At 44.2% G+C, this 17,518-nt stretch overlaps 1 long non-coding RNA gene across 1 annotated transcript; it reads right to left on the bottom strand.

Moving 5' to 3' along the window:
- Positions 1-553: 553 nt before the first annotated feature.
- On the bottom strand, positions 554-1,653 carry LOC137570510 (uncharacterized). The gene is made up of 2 exons (XR_011031069.1): positions 817-1,653; positions 554-711 (listed from the first exon to the last, which is right to left on the bottom strand). It is a non-coding gene; the product is annotated as an uncharacterized lncRNA (long non-coding RNA).
- Positions 1,654-17,518: the final 15,865 nt, after the last annotated feature.

Below are 17,518 nucleotides of genomic sequence, written 5' to 3'. Positions count from 1 at the left end.
GCACAGAAAAAAACTGCCTGGGCATTTTTCCCCTGATGCTGTGCAAAGCATGATGGGATTTCTGATGTTGTTGTTCTCGTTCTGCTGTTTTAGTGCAATTTTTTTTTTCATTTTAGATTTGAAGCTTAGCGCGCGCAGCTGGGAGGGGTGATCAGGACACAGGACAGTTGGAACTGTGTCACATACTCCCTGTCACCTCCTTTCAACCAAAAATATGGCTGCCCCCACGACAAAAATGGCTGCCCCCATGAAATCACAAACATTTGCTTGTTCTTTTAAAACAGGGTGGGTAAGAGATTATATTACCTATCTATTTTAATTAACATAACTAATGTAACTTAATGGCAGTATGATTGTTTAGGCTGAAATTCCCCTTTAACCAATGCAGCCTGATTGGCTTAAACCTCATTCACCACTATTTTCCCCTCCCACACCTCTGTTCCTTTCTGATTGTCCAATGTCCAATATTTCTCATGCTGAGACAATGCACTTTCTATAGTAGAGCTTGTAACTGTCCTCGGATCCTTGAAAGACTTTAAGAACATACCGCTGGTACAAAAATAACTTTCTTTATTGGTAACATCATCAGGATAGGGAATCAGGAATAAAGATGATCACAGTTTTAGTAATATTGGTGGCTGAACATGGTAGAATGTGATCTTAGCAGTTTCAAGTGGTAGAAAGCGATTTCAAGCATAGAAAGCGGTAGAACTAGGGGCAAACATACAAAACAGTATTCAGTATAGACTCTAACATATAACCACTAACATTGTCATTAGCAGCATGAATCAGTATACATAAACCAAGATAGCTCACCTATTTTGGCCTCATAGGATCTTAAGGGCAGTTTCTCTGCTCTGTCTCTCTCATAAGCTCTGAAGATTCTGTCTGTAAGATGGCTGCTGGCATGTCTGGATAGAAGATTCTAGAAGATCTCAGAGTGAGGCTGGGTTCTGATTGGACTAGAGTGTCAGGTGACTGGAGTACTCAGATTAACCCTGTAATGTCCTGTGCTTAGCTAGCTATATTATAGCTGATGCTGCAGGCTGTTACTCTACACACAAATAAACTTTAACAGCAGGCTAACTTTTCTGCTTATCATACAACAGACCTATATAGGTATATATGTATTGTTCTGTACAGAAAACTAGCACTAAATTGCTATAAACCTCTCTTATTAGCAGTGACTATGAATTATGCTGTTCAGATGTTTGATTGGCTTGGGCGGGCAGCTACACTCCCACCAAATTACCTCTAATTTATGCTTTAATTGTTGAGTTGGGTTGCATAAATTAAGGGAATTTTACTTCTTCCTTCTTGCTAGGCGTTTTGGAATGGCCTTTATTATTCTCAATAAGGACAACCAATTTTTGGATAGGACGTTCTAGTATGAGTGGAGTGGTGAGACGTTCTCCTCTCTTACTTAATTTGGAATCTCCCATCTGTAATTTCACTCTTCTCACCATTCCATCTTTGTCTTTCAGAACTTCAAGAACTTTAGCAATTCTCCATCGATTTCTGGGTATGTCCTCTTCTTTGACCATCACTATGTCGTTTATTTGAACATTTCTCCTAGGAGTATGCCATTGTTGGTCCTTGGCTGTTGTGTTTAAGGCCTGAATGACTTTCACTTCAGGATCACATATTGATAGCTCTAGGAAACCTTTCTTGGGTACTATTTTCCTTTCCCATAGGAACTTTGGGCCTGTGAACCAGTTTGAGTCCTTCATTACTGAAACTTTAAGACCTCTTGAAGCATGATCAGCTGGGTTCTTTTCTGACTCAATGTAGTACCACTGGTCTGGATTAGTAATTTCTCTAATTCTTTGAACTCTGTTCGCCACAAAGACATGAAATCTTCGAGCTTCATTATTTATGTAGCCTAGAACCACCTGTGAGTCTGTCCAAAAGTACTCTTCATCTATCTTGAACTCTAATTCATCTCTCAGGAACTTGCTCATTGAAGCAGTAACTACAGCAGCTGCTAGTTCCAGTCTTGGTATTGTGAGAACATTGATAGGTGCAACTCTGGTCTTGGCCATGACAAGGGAGCAATGTACCTTTTCATCTCTTATCACCCTGATGTAGGAACATTGGCCATAACCGTAAGTACTAGCATCTGAGAAGTGATGCAGTTCAATTCTGTCATACTTTCCAAAGTTGTAGGATGCAAAGCACCTTGGTATTCTGACCCCTTCAAGATCTGGCAAATCCTTAATCCAACTCTCCCACCTTGGCCTCAGTTCTTCTGTTATAGAGTCATCCCAACCTAGCTTCTGCCTGCACAGCTCTTGGAGTATTCCTTTTCCTCTGAGGATCACTGGGGCTAAGAATCCCAATGGATCATACACAGAAGCTACCATGGAGAGAATATTATGTCTTGTTGCTGGTTTCTCTTTAATAGAGACCTTAAAGAAGAACTCATCCTTTTCAACATCCCACCTCAGGCCAAGTGCATTCTGGACTGAAAGATCATCATAGTTGAGGTCTACATTTTCCATTGCTGATGCACGTTCAGATTCACAAATGGATTCCAACACTTCTCTGTTGTTTGAGATGAATTTGTGAAGGTGCAGATTTCCCTTTGTGCACAACTCTTGGGGGGTTTCTTTCACTAATTTGATTGCTGAGTCAGCAGATTCCAGGCTTATAAGTCCATCGTCGACATAAAAGTTTTTCTTAATGAAGTTTGCTGCAGATGGATAACTTCTTTCGTTTTGACTGGCAAGGTGTTTCATACCATAATTGGCACAACCTGGGGATGATGCTGCTCCAAACAGATGAACTTTCATGCGATATTCTACAGGCTCTGTATTAGTATTTCCATTCTCCCACCATAGGAACCTCAGGAAATCTCTATCTTCTTCTTTCACGTGAAACCTATGGAACATCTTTTCAATGTCACACATGACAGCAATAGGGTATTTCTGAAATCTACAGAGAACTCCAGACAGCATATTCGTGAGGTCTGGTCCCGTTAGCAGATAATCGTTCAATGCAACACCATCATACCTTGCTGAGCAGTCAAATACCACTCTGATCTTGTCTGGTTTCTTCGAGTGATAGACACCTTGATGTGGAATGTACCAAACTTTTCCCAGGTCTAGTTGATTGTCAGCTCTTTCTGCATCTCCGTCTTGGATGATGCCTTCCATAAACTTAAAATAGTCACTTTTGAATTTTGGCTCTCTTCCCAGCTTCCTCTCCAAACGTCTTAGTCGTACTAAGGCGAGATTCCTATTGTCTGGAAGGTAAGGGTGTTTTCTGAAAGGTAAGGGCATCTCTAAATGTCCTTGTTGGTTTTGCTCAATGCCTCCTTCCAAGATGTGTAGGAATTTTATATCTTCTTGAGATATGCTCCTTTCTTTTGAACTGGTGTCTGCAAAGTCAGACTCAAGGATCTTGATTACTGTAGCAGGACTTGGAGTTGGTGACATCTTGACAGATATGCGATGACATAACCCGGTTACTTGTGTTGAGCTTGCAGCCTGTTGTGCCCCTCCAACAATGCTCCATCCTAAATCCGTTTTGATGGCATATGGTTCATCATCCCCTCCTGCGATTATTTGTCGTGGCATCAGTGCTTTAGAACAGTCATAACCTATCAGGAGCCCAACACCATACTCCTTCAGAGGGGGTATTTTATGAGAGATTACTGATAGGTGCTTACACTTTTTAGCTGTTTCACAGGTAGGTATGTGTTCACGATCAAGGGGTATGAAGTCTCTTGTATAGACCGGAGGTAGATCTATTCTGACATCTGAGCATAGTCCCTTGACTTTTAGTCCTGTGACTCTTTGACTATCTTCCAATGAGTCTTTTCCCATAATTGTTGAGAGCTTAAGCTTCACTGGCTCCATGGCTACTTGCAATTTCTGACAGACCTCTTGGTCAATAAAAGTGTTACTGCTTTGTGTATCTAATAGTGCATAAGCAAGTACCTCCTTACTTCCTGTTCCTGGAGATGAGATACACACTGGGATGATCATTGAAGTATTCTTGCTCTCACTTTCAACCATACAGCAGGATAATGTGGATACGCTTTCTCCCTCAATGAGAGTACTGGGTGTTGAAGCTTTATCTTTCTTTGGGTGCTCCTCATGTAATGGGGTTGGGTGACGTCCTTTACAAATGCCACAGGTGGCTCTTCTCTTACAGTCCTTAGCACTGTGTCCCTTTCGTAGGCACCCAAAACAGAGCTGGTTATCCAGTATGAATTTTTTCTTCTCCTCTACAGACCTTTCCTTCATTTGTTGGCATTTGTAGATGGAGTGGTTCTCTCCACAGAACATGCATTGAAGAGATGTGCGACTATCCGTCTCTACTTTCTCTCTGTTCTTCACATCAGTGACCTTAGGCTTACTCTCCTTGGTATCATTGCCTTTATCCACTGCATTGACTGCAAATGAAGTTGCCTTTGCACGCTTTACCTCTCTTGTTGGCTTTCCTTCCAAAGGTTTCAGAATGTGGAGGGATGACACTGGATTGCATGCTATGCGTGCTTCTGTATTGACAAACGAAGAAAACTCTTCAAAGCCGGGATACTCCTTGCCTTGGTCTAACTGTTTAGTTACATGACGATTCCATCTTAAGGTCACCCAGTCAGGTAGCTTAAGTAACATTTTCTGATTTTCTTCACAGTCATTCAGTACTTGCAAACCTTTTACGTATGGAATGGCGTTGCTACATGCTTGCAGGAAGTCACCATACTCTCTAAGCTTAACGTACTCTTTAGCGCCTATCTTTGGCCAACTGTTAAGTCTTTCTCTGAAGGCTCGCTGTACTACAAAGGGATGACCATACCTTGCATTCAGTTTTTCCCATGCTTGTTTGTAGGCTTCTTCATCTTTCCTGTAGAAGCTACCTTCAAGAGCACTCTTTGCTTCTCCACTAACATACTTCTGTAGGTAGAACAACTTGTCTGCTGAATTGGGGCAGCGACGTGCAATAAGTGCTTCAAAGCTTGTACTCCACTCTATGAACTTCAATGGGTCTCCTGAGAATACAGTGGGTTCAGGAGTTGGAAGTCTTGTAAGAACCATTGTCTCATGTATTGCTTGAGCAATAGCTGCAACATTTTCTTGGTCACTATGATGACTTGTGGGGATAGAACGACAGGAATCTGTTCTCTCACTGCACACGGATTTAGATTTCTTTCTATTTTCCTCAGTGAGGACAGAAGGACAGGGATCTGTTCTCTCATGTAGTGCTGCTCTGGATCTATCACAATTCTCCTTTAATTTCCTCCTCAGCATATACCCTATGTTTAGCTTCCATGACCTCAATGTCTCTTTGGTTTTTCAACTTTTTTAACTGTAGACGTTGTGCATCAATTGCAGCTTCCATCTCAATCTCAGCTCTTTTAGCGGCAAGTTGTGCAGATGCTTCTACCCTTTTGGCTGAGGTACTTGTGCACTTAGATAAGTGGCTAGAATGCTTGCTAGAAGAGGTTACTCTTGAAACTGTTGATCCATATACAGACTTGGCATAATCCCTTTTATAAAGCTGTAGTAGCCTTGTCCTCTCTGTCTCTGCATCAAAGTCGGTTTCAATTGATCGTATTCTCATAAGCTCTAATAAATCTGCTGTTATTGCAGTGCAGGTGTCGATCTTCCTCTTAATGTCCTGGGAGGGTGCTGTGTGTGACCTTAGCTCATCATATATTGTCTTCATATCTAACTCATGCTTCTGTACAGCATCCATCATGTTGGATAATTCATCCTCTGCACACTCTAGTTTTAGCTTCATGCGAACCTCATTGGTGGGCGTCTTCCATTTTATGTACATTTGGTTGAATTTCCTTTCTCTTTGTGCAGCCTCTTGTTGCATATATTCTAGCATTTTTGGGGTAGGTCTTCTCTCACGAGATGACTGTCTCAACTGGCCTATCTGTTCTGAGACTGCCTGAGACTCCCTAAGCTCAACTTCTAAATTCTCTATCTTAGACAGGTACTCTTTTAGGTCACAATTTATCCTTTCTATCTTATCAGGATTTGTCTCTGCCTCTAAGGTTTCCCTCAACTCTAATACCTTCTGCTGTAAGGAATATCTCTCACTATTTAACTCTTCACCCTCTAACAATGGCATTGAAATACTATAAACAGACATGTTGACCTGAAATAGTTAAATAGCAGTTAAACACAAAGGAATAATAACTTTGTTCAAATAAACATAAAGTCCTTATAATGCAAATGTCTCTTGATGTGCCAAATTCAGCACATAATCATCAATAAGGAATAAACAGGAAACTCTGACCTTATTATGAAGAGCAGGATACAGTGACTTGACTGCTGATTTAATATTAGTGTCTCTTTTGAAACAGAAGTTAGGAATCACTCAGGATCAGTCTTTGCATATGTAGATGCAGGGACTTTGGCTTGCTTGTAGTTGCTTACAGGATGCAGACTGTCTGTGTCTTTACTTGCAGAGATGCAGCTGTGAGTGTCTGTTGCTCTGATTGTGTGCGGTTGCTCGGGGTGAATTGCAGCATGTGGTTGTTTCACTCTGTGTGGTGGCGCGCCTGTCAATATGTGCACTCTCACTGTGGCAATATTGTGACTCTGAAGGCCGCAGGAAAGGCATACATCTACTTGGGTGCAATACTTGGCTCTATTTCTGCTTCTACTGTGGTGTTTTGTGAACTCTGTGGCCACAGGGAAGGCAGGTTAGCTTTAAAGTGCTTTTTGAACTTTTGTGTGCTGTCACTTTAAGGGCTTTGCAATTACACTCTGAGGCACACTTGGTATGGCTTCTGCTCTAGCTCTGATGAGGTGTGTCTTCTCGCCTCCTCAGAGGGTAATAGTTCTACTGTAACTGTCCTCGGATCCTTAAAAGACTTTAAGAACATACCGCTGGTACAAAAATAACTTTCTTTATTGGTAACATCATCAGGATAGGGAATCAGGAATAAAGATGATCACAGTTTTAGTAATATTGGTGGCTGAACATGGTAGAATGTGATCTTAGCAGTTTCAAGTGGTAGAAAGCGATTTCAAGCATAGAGAGCGGTAGAACTAGGGGCAAACATACAAAACAGTATTCAGTATAGACTCTAACATATAACCACTAACATTGTCATTAGCAGCATGAATCAGTATACATAAACCAAGATAGCTCACCTATTTTGGCCTCATAGGATCTTAAGGGCAGTTTCTCTGCTCTGTCTCTCTCATAAGCTCTGAAGATTCTGTCTGTAAGATGGCTGCTGGCATGTCTGGATAGAAGATTCTAGAAGATCTCAGAGTGAGGCTGGGTTCTGATTGGACTAGAGTGTCAGGTGACTGGAGTACTCAGATTAACCCTGTAATGTCCTGTGCTTAGCTAGCTATATTATAGCTGATGCTGCAGGCTGTTACTCTACACACAAATAAACTTTAACAGCAGGCTAACTTTTCTGCTTATCATACAACAGACCTATATAGGTATATATGTATTGTTCTGTACAGAAAACTAGCACTAAATTGCTATAAACCTCACTTATTAGCAGTGACTATGAATTATGCTGTTCAGATGTTTGATTGGCTTGGGCGGGCAGCTACAGAGCTGGGTGGGAGTGCCTGAAGACTGGAAGGAGGGTGGGCAATGCATACACAATCAGGCAGAGCAGAGTAAGGGAGGAAATGACATCAGGATTGGCTTCAACATAGACACAGATAAAATGGAGAATCCTAAGAAGGATTTTCTCTTTTTTTTATTATAGAAAAATCAATTAAAACGTGGGCAGTGCAATACATATGTTATGTAAGTGGAGCAAGTATTTATCTACTTATATATGTGGGTTTTTTTCTGAGATAGTATGGCTGACAGCTCCTCTTTAAAGGGAATCTGAAGTGAAAATAAACTTTTGATATCATGATCTGTATGTGTAGTACAGCTAAGAAATAGAACATTAGTAGCTCAGATATGAGTCTCATAACTTCAGTTGTTATCTATGCAAAAGAGCTTCTCTGAGCTCTCTGACCAAGCTTGATTGCTACAGTGCTTTTTTCTGAAGCACTTATCTCAACCTGTTTAAGGTTTTAAAGTTCAAAGGGTCATTAGCTCTGAGCTTTTTCATAGTTTAAAATACAGAGTGTAGTTTGTAAACTGCAAATGTTGCAATGCTATTAAAAAAAGGCTATATAACTAAAAGCATGAGACTCTATTCTTTGCTACTAATGTACCACGAATTATCTGTACTACACATACAATGCATTATATCAGGCAACTGATATTGTTTAAAAGGAAATAGATATGTCAGCCTTCATTTCTCTCTCACTTCAGTTGTCCTTTAAAGGGGACCTAAAGCAAAGTTAAAAAATAGTCTCACTTACCTGTGGCTTCCACCGGCACCCTGCAGTCACCCTGCACCTGCATCATCCTGGAACGATCCTCTGGTCCCTCCACTGGACGATGGAAACTGTGTCTGTGCAGCCCTGGCCGGTGGCCGCGCGCATCCTCGATCACGCTCCGGCTGCTGGGAGTGTCCTGCACGTGTGCAGTACACTCGAATCTTGTACAGCACAGAACACTCCTGGAGATGGGAGCGTGATCGAGGACGCACGCGGCCAGGGCTGTGCAGGTGCAGTTTCCATTGTCTGGCCAGTCAGTGGAAAATGAAACTTAGCCGAAGGATCGTTCCAGGATGGCTGCAGGGTGCCGGTGGAAGCCCCAGGTAAGTGAAACTCTTTTTTTGCTTTAGGTTCCCTTTAAGGAACTAGTAGCCATGAGATGATCACAACTTGAAAGGAAGATTTAAGCTACCAAATTATCTGCACAGTTGTCACTTACAGTAGGTTCCCCTCTTCATCCAGTATCGTGTTTTCTTGCCCACCTGTTTATTATCCAATCTCCTCTTGCCATAGCAAAGTACATACTCCTCAGTAGAGGTCTAAACTGTGTTGGCAAACTATCACCTGAAGTGATCAAAAAAAGAGCAGCCTTCCCTCTGACTTTATCTATTCTTTCCCTGTGCTCCACCACCGGGAGCAGAGGGAGGAGGTGGGCAAAGTCAGATGATGGTTCTGTGCTGGAAAAAGCCTAATTACACTTTCCAGGTGGCTGCATACATTGTGCAGTCATGTGACTGACTTTTCCAAAGATAATATCTTTGAAAATGGCACATTCCATTCCTCTTGACTAACAATAAAAAATAAGCAGTGTTTCTGAGTTTCTGGTATTACAGGTTGCAAATATAGTATGAATTGCTTATGTATCAGCGCAAAGCAATGATGATGATCCACATGTCCAGAACATGTATGAACATCGAGGGCTTTAGTTAAAGTCTGGCCATATTAGCTGCATGCTTGTTTCAGGTGTGTGATTCAGATGCTACTGCAGCCTGAAGGATCAACATGACTGCCAGGCAACTGACATTCTTTAAAGAGTACCTGAGCCGAAGCTCGGGTACACAACATAAGATACTCACCTATTGAGGCTTCCCTTCCTGCTGTGTTGTCCCCCGTCGCTGAGTGCAGCCCCACAGGAGATTAGTGACAATGCACGGATCCACGCAGCTCTTTCTGCTCCAGTGTGGCCACACAATGGCCAACTCAGTCCACCCGCGCATGCACAGTAAGCCAGAGCTCCAGGCTCCATGGTACTGCGCATGCGCTGGCTGGCTTGTGCGGCCCCGCATCAGGAAGAAGAGCTGCGTGGCTCCGACGTGGAGAGGAGCTGTGCTCAACAATGGGGCATTTTGATCAGCGAGGGAAGCCTCAGCAGGATTTCCTCTCTTAAAGGACAACCGAGGTGACATGTGACATAATGAGATAGACATGTGTATGTACATTGCCAAGGATACAAATAACTATGCTGTGCTCTTTTTTTTCTTTCTCTGCCTGAAAAAGTTAAACGTTAGGTATGCAAGTGACAGTTTCTGTCTGGGTCAGGACCAGGTCAGACTGGGTCAGACTATAGCATAATGTGAGAAACGAGGCAGCTGCGGCGAACAGCACCGCCGCCGCAGCTGCCTCCATGCGGCCATCCGTACCTTCGGCTTCCAGGACGCCGAGGACGGAACGTTCTTTCGGGACGGGGGGCGCCGTAGCGCGCGGGCGGGCGCGCAGACGGGACCTTTATGCTGGGAGGAAGCCCGTCAGCTGCCCTGTCGGTCGGCTGACGTCAGAGGAGTCCCACGGCGCCCAGGATTGGCTGATACGGAGGGGCGTGCCAGTGGGGTCTCCTCTGCTTCATAAACCTCCAGGCTTCATTATAGGGTTGTCTGTTGTTGTGAATACTTGCGTGTTAGCCCTTTACGGGCTACTGTCACCTATCTGCCTACCTGTTGCTGAACCTCTGCCTGATTACCGTTTACTCTCTTGTCTCACGATTCTGTACCGATACTTACCTCTCTGTTTCCGAACCTTGCCTGCCTGACCATTCTACTCACCTGTGGACCCTCGCCACTGGTAAGGTATAGCTACACCAGCTCCTCTGGTCTTATAATTCTGCTAGGCTGTATGCAGCCTTAAAGAGGAGCTGTTAGGTATAAGGTCTCAGAGAAAATAAACACATATATCAGTAGCTAAAGATTGGCTGTACTTACATTACATATGCATTTCACTGTCCACGTTTGGATTTCACAGAATTTGTATATAGTATATGCAGAGATAGATGCTCCTGACAGCTCATGGCAGGCTCCATGTTTTTCTGTCAAATGTGTCGTCATGTCCTGCCTGCTTCCTGATCACAGATAAGCTCGTACTTGAACAACACAGTGTGCAGTGAATATTAATGAGCCATGTGGCTAGGAACAATAGCTGACTCCTGCAGTGTACTCTGCCCGAGATTTATCAGTGCTACGCGATTACAAGCTGCTGTAACGTCTCATTAGCAGCCGAGGGGAGAGCCCCAGAATGCTTTGCAGTATGGTATGCGGCTTGCGTCTTCTTAAGAATAACAGCCTTGCTGATAAGCACACATCAAAGGTAACTGAGATTTTTATCTTCACTAATTGCTTTTGGGCTTCCTTCTAAACTGTTTAACACAGGAGAATAGAGGTTTAAATTAGCTTCTGCAGCCTGACAGTTACTCTTTAATTACCTGCTCTATGGAGTATCTGTTATTGTAGTATTGTTGTCTCTTGCCTGCATTGGATTCTGAATCACCCGCTCCTCGGAGATTCAGCCTCTCCAGTATTGTTCTCCAGCTTGCTGGAACTTGTACGCTAGTGCATGCTTCATGCACTGATTGTACCTCACCAGCCCCTCTGGTGAGGTTTCTTCTAACTATTAAAGTTACGGCTACACCCAAATACTTACACTTTATTAGGTGTCCAGAGGTTAGCCATACTTGTATTATTGGTGATTCTGCAGATCACTAATAATCAGGTATATATCTGTATTGTTGGTGATACTGCAGATCATCAATAATCAGATACTCTCTGTGTGTGCTGACACCAACCGTTACAGAACAACAGACCAGTAAAGTTTTATGGAGGCACGGGTCGACGTGTTAACTGCCACCGTTAATGAACTCATTAAAACGGTGAACGCTCAATAGACTCAGATTGACCAACTAGCTGAGTCAGTTAACCGTTTATTGGACCCTAGTACCCGAGTGTCTCCCCCTTCTGTGATCGAGCCGAGAGTACCCCCACCTGAAAAATTCTCGGGGCATCGCTCGGATTTTAGTAATTTTAAGAATAGATGCTTGTCTTATTTTAAAATAACGACCCGTTTCTTCAGGTACAGAAGCTCAACGGGTCACATTCATTAGGACTTTATTGTCTGGAGACTCCCAGTCCTGGGCCTACAGTCTCCCTACGGGGCATGAGGCTTTGGTCTCAGTAGAGGAGTTCTTTAAAGCCATGGCCGTAATTTATGACGACCCGGATTTGGCAGTGACGTCTGAGAGAAAGTTAAAAACCCTCAGACAGGGTCAGAGTTCCGTTGAGGTTTATGCTGCCGAGTTCAGGAGATGGGCCGTATCAGCCAGGTGGGGGCAGTACGCACTCTTGGACTGTTTCTTGTCCGGATTGTCTGACGCTGTGTCTGATCTTATGTTGGGTCATCCAGAACCCAAAACTCTGGATGAGGCCATTTCTTTGGCCATCAAGATTGATTGACGAGTTCGTTATCAAAAACAAACTCGGGCTAAGCCCCCAAGAAAGTTTTCCTCCTGGACTTTCTCAGCACCTACGCCTTCCTCTCCACCAGCTGACGAGCCAATGCAAATTGGGCAGGTCAAGCTCTCAGAGGTAGAGAAAAATCGAAGGCGAGCCGAGAAATTATGTTTATACTGTGCCGATAAAGGGCATGTGGTTTCTGCTTGTCCCAAGAAGGCGGAAAACACTATCGCCTAGGAGTAGCTGGAGGTACTACCCTAGGCGATCTTGATACACCTCTCAGTAATAAACGTGTATTGCTTCCTTGTACAACCACTTGGGAGGGTCAGATTCACACTACTGAAGCTTTTTTAGATTCCGGATCTGCTGTTAATGTTATGCCAGCAAGCTTCGCCAGTCAATTTGGGTTTTCGTTGCTTCCACTGGGGGAGCAGATTACTATTACTGCGGTGGACGATTCTCCACTGCCTGTCACCATCACTCAGACCCCTGAATTGGTATGCCAGATTGGAACCCTACATGGAGAACTAATGCAGTTTCTGGTTTTGGAGATGTCGTCCACATCCATTTTAGGCATGCCATGGTTAAAAAAGCATTCCCCAGATATTGACTGGTGTACCAGACAGTTGATAAGCTGGTCTCCCTTCTGTCATGATCACTGTTTGAAGCATTGCGGTGAATGAGGCCCAAGTACTTGGAACCAGTGAACAGGATCCAGAACCCTCTGGGTCTGGGGCACAGGTTGACTTGGATTGGGCCTCAGAGCTGGGTCCTTTTCAACAAGAAGTTCCTGAGGGTAAACCAGAGGGGGTTCTTTTTGTTCCCCTCCACTTGAGATTCAAGGTTTTGGAGGCATTCCATGCCCGTAAAAATGTTGGTCACCCGGGGGTGGCTCGCACCCTAGAATTATTAAATTGGAGTGTCTGGTGGCCCTCCGTCACTTCTGATTGCAAGGAGTTCGTGGGAAGCTGTGCTGTTTGTGCCAGGAGCAAGGCTTCTAGGCGAGCGCCTGCCGGCACCTTACAGCCGCTTCCCGTGCCCGAGGAACCTTGGACCCATATGTCCATGGACTTTGTGGGCGAACTGCCTCTCTCTGAGGGTAAAACGGTCATTTGGGTGGTAGTCGACAGGTTCAGTAAGATGGCACACTTCATCCCCTTGAACTGACTCCCCTCTGCACAGGAACTGGCAGAGCTGTTTATTCTCCATATTTTCAGACTGCACGGGATTCCCCAGGATGTGGTATCAGATAGGGGAGTCCAGTTCACTTCTCGATTCTGGAAAGCTTTCTGTCAGCAATTGGGGATGAAGTTATCGTTCTCCTCCGGCTACCACCCACAGACCAACGGCCAAACTGAGGGGATCAGTGAATAATGGCGCACAGGGCCTATGCATAAAAATGGCGCCGCATTAAAAAGATACGCTTATCGCTATTTATCTTTAGTACTGCATAATAATGGCGCACAGGGAAAAAAGAAGAAAAACGGCACACACTAACGTTATTTATCAATAGTGGCACACACTAACGTTATTTATCAATATTGGCACACACTAACGTTATTTATCAATAGCGCCCTACATAAGCCAAACTGCAGACGTTATTTAACTGCAAAAACGGGGAATGGATTTAATGTAACACTGTCAAGGTTAGGGTTAGGCACCACTGGGGGGGTCTTGAGGTTAGGCACCACCAGGGGGGTCTTAGGGTTAGGCACCACTAGGAGGGTCTTAGGGTTAGGCACCACCAGGAGGTTCTTAGGGTTAGGCACCACCAGGGGGGTCTTAGGGTTAGGCACCAACCAGGGGGGTCTTAGGGTTAGGCACCACCAGGGGGATCTTAGGGTTAGGCACCACCAGGGGGTCTTAGGGTTAGGCACCACCAGGGGGGTCTTAGGGTTAGGCACCACCAGGGGGTGGTTGGGGTTAGGCACCACCAGGGGGTGGTTAGGGTTAGGCACCACCAGGGGGTGGTTAGGGTTAGGCACCACCAGGGGGGTTTAGGGGTTAGGGATAGGTACAGAGAGGGTTCTGTGTGTTAACGGTAAATAACAATAAGGCTTTAACGTTAAATAACAATAAGGCTTTAACGCAGGGACGGATCTAGGGGGGGGCGAGCGGGTATCTCGCCCCAGGCGCAGTTTGTTGAATTCTTAAAAAGGCGGCAAAATGAATGCAGTTTAGGCGCCAAAACCTGACCTTTAGGCGCCAAAACCTGACCTTGCCCCAGGCGCAACTTGGTCTTGCTCCGTCCCTGCTTTAACGTTAAATAGCGATAAGCGGCAAACGGATTAGCGGCAACACCGTGCGCCATTATTCGCAGGCGCCATTTTCAGATGGATGCAAACTAAAAGGGTAAATCAGGCAATTCTTCAGGTGTTATGTGGCCGATGCCCAGACTGATTGGGTCAAGTTCTTGCCGTATGCCGAGTTCGCCCACAACAACTTAAAGTCTGCTTCATCAGGGTTCTCCCCGTTCCAGGTTGTTACGGGGAGATCACCCAAGTTTTCACCCCTGCCTGTGGTGGTTTTACCTTTTCCAGCCTTAGAACATTGGTCTGAGACTATGAGAGGCATCTGGAATAAGGTGAAGCAAAATTTGAAAAAGGCCTTTTTTACTCAAAACAGGCAGGCCAACAAAAGACGTTTGGTGGAATGGAAGTTCGCATCGGGAGATTTGGTGTGGATTTCCACTCGACACTTGTCCCTAAGACAGCCCTCTGTGAAATTGGGTCCTAAATTCATAGGGCCCTATTCCATTTCTAGGAAAGTGAATAATGTTACCTATGTGGTGTCACTTCCCCCCAGTTTCAAGGGTGGTAGGACATTCCACGTTTCGCTTTTGAAGCCTGCCGTTTATGTGGATGCTACTCCTCCTTCCCCTGTGGTGATTAACGGAGAACCAGAGTATGAAATAGAAAAGATTTTGGATTCTCGAAGAGTACGTAAATCTTTACAGTATCTGGTCCACTGGCGAGGGTATGGTCCTGAAGAGAGATCCTGGGTACCACTCTCTCGCATGCATGCCGAGAAACTCAGGATGGAGTTTCATAGATTGCATCCAGATAGGCCGGGTGGTGCGTGTCCGGAGTCCACGCCTAGAGGGGGGGGGGGTACTGTGAGAAACGAGGCAGCTGCGGCGAACAGCACCGCCGCCACAGCTGCCTCCATGCGGCCATCCGTACCCTCTGCGTCCAGGACGCCGAGGACGGAACGTTCTTTCGGGCAGGGGGTCGCCGTAGCGCGCGGGCGCGCGCACAGACGGGACCTTTATGCTGGGAGGAAGCCCGTCAGCTGACCTGTCGGTCGGCTGACGTCAGAGGAGTCCCACGGCGCCCAGGATTGACTGATATGGAGGGACATGCCAGTGGGGTCTCCTCTGCTTCATAAGCCTCCAGGCTTCATTATAGGGTTGTCTGTTGTCGTGAATACTTGCGTGTTAGCACGCAGACCTTAGGCTAGTTCCCTGGTGTTGATGCTAAGGATTTCACACCTAGTCTAGGATATTGCTGTACTGCTATTGTTTATTGTAGACTAGTTCCCGGGTGTTGATGCCACGGATTTCACACCCAGACTAGGATATTACTACTGTATTGATCTCCTGTGTATGACTCTTAGCTATTACCTCTGACTCTGATCCTGCCTTCTGATACTGTACTGTCGCCTATCTGCCTACCTGTTGCTGAACCTCTGCCTGATTACCGTTTACTCTCTTGTCTCACGATTCTGTACCGTTACGTACCTTCCTGTTGCTGAACCTCTGCCTGATTACCATTTACTCTCTTGTCTCACAATTCTGTACCGATACTTACCTCTCTGTTTCCGAACCTTGCCTGCCTGACCATTCTACTCACCTGTGGACCCTCACCACTGGTGAGGTATAGCTACACCAGCTCCTCTGGTCTTATAATTCTGCTAGGCTGTATGCAGCCTTAATTACCTGCTCTATGGAGTATCTGTTATTGTAGTATTGTTGTCTCTTGCCTGCATTGGATTCTAAATCACCCGCTCCTTGGAGATTCAGCCTCTCCAGTATTGTTCTCCAGCTTGCTGGAACTTGTACGCTAGTGCACGCTTCATGCACTGGTTGTACCTCACCAGCCCCTCTGGTGAGGTTTCTTCTAACTATTAAAGTTATGGTTACACCCAAACTACTTACACTTTATTAGGTGTCCAGAGGTTAGCCATACTTGTATTATTGGTGATTCTGCAGATCACTAATAATCAGGTATATATCTGTATTGTTGGTGATACTGCAGATCATCAATAATCAGATACTCTCTGTGTGTGCTGACACCAACCGTTACACATAACCCTCACTGATAACTAATTACAGCCATAAAACACTTTCCTGTTAGTAAATGGCTTCTGAGAGCAGGAAAGAGATAACAAGGGTCAATAAGTTATGGATTTGAGCTCTGGCATACTTCAATGAAGGTGTCATTGAGCAGAGACAATAAAACAGTAAATACTAAAAAACTAGATTTAAGTATAAAACAAAACTGTGGGATATCTAAAAAAAGTAATTTTTACAAGAAGAAGAAAAGAAACAATTGTTTTTCTCATCAGTTTATTGTCACCTCGGATGTCCTTTAAGCTATATATGCAATTTTGATACTGTGCTTTGGCTTGAGATCACTTTAAAAGGAAATAAATATTGCAGCATCCATATCCATTTTGGGCATGGAATCAGTTTCAATCCACACATGGCCTAAAGCGGAACCAAACTCTTGTACGGTACACAATGAAAAGTCTTTATTCCGCATATAGTTGCTGAAGAAATCCACTGCTCCGTGTTACTGTGCTTGTTTAGCCATATAAAAGTGTCTAATTAGTTTTTATCAGCTGCTGTGAAAAGACTGCAGAAGCTCTGCCAATGCCCTTTAAGCCCTTCAGTGGTCCCTGTAAAATGAAACCAACTTGTAAACTTCTGTTTTTTTTAAGTTTTCAAAAATTTGTAATAAAGATTTTTTTTTGTCCATTAAAGTTTTCAGGCTGTGGCTAATATTTTACAACAGAGAAGAATTTCGGCGTTTAGTTCCACTTTAAATGCTCCCATGTAGAAATGCAAGTGTTTTATTTTACAGCAGATTTTTTTCATCCTAAAAGTAATTTATGCTCTGTTAGCATTACAATAAATGTTAGCCCATAACAAATTAAAAGTAATGCTTTGCTATGGTATTTGATCACACATTTGTCTTTGGAATTTGGTCCATAATCCTAAGTGCTGGAATGCAAGGGAACACATTGCTAAAACTGCCTATTAAGGTAAACAAGGTTTCCATCAGATTATTTTTTGTCATTCCGGATTTTAGGAATAGAGTTATTGCCATTCTTCAGTGAATGGAAATGTACATGTGTTTCGGTTACTGAAAAACAAAAGAAGGAAAAAAAAACAGAATGCTCGGGTTTACTTGTGTGATGTTTCATTTGGTTTGCTGAAATCAGGTTGAGAGCTATCTATAGATTAAAATT

Source organism: Hyperolius riggenbachi, chromosome 4, assembly GCF_040937935.1.
Source record: "Hyperolius riggenbachi isolate aHypRig1 chromosome 4, aHypRig1.pri, whole genome shotgun sequence".
Lineage (NCBI taxonomy): Eukaryota > Metazoa > Chordata > Amphibia > Anura > Hyperoliidae > Hyperolius > Hyperolius riggenbachi.
Note: the sequence above shows the minus strand (reverse complement) of the source record. Positions and strands in the feature narration are given on the sequence as shown.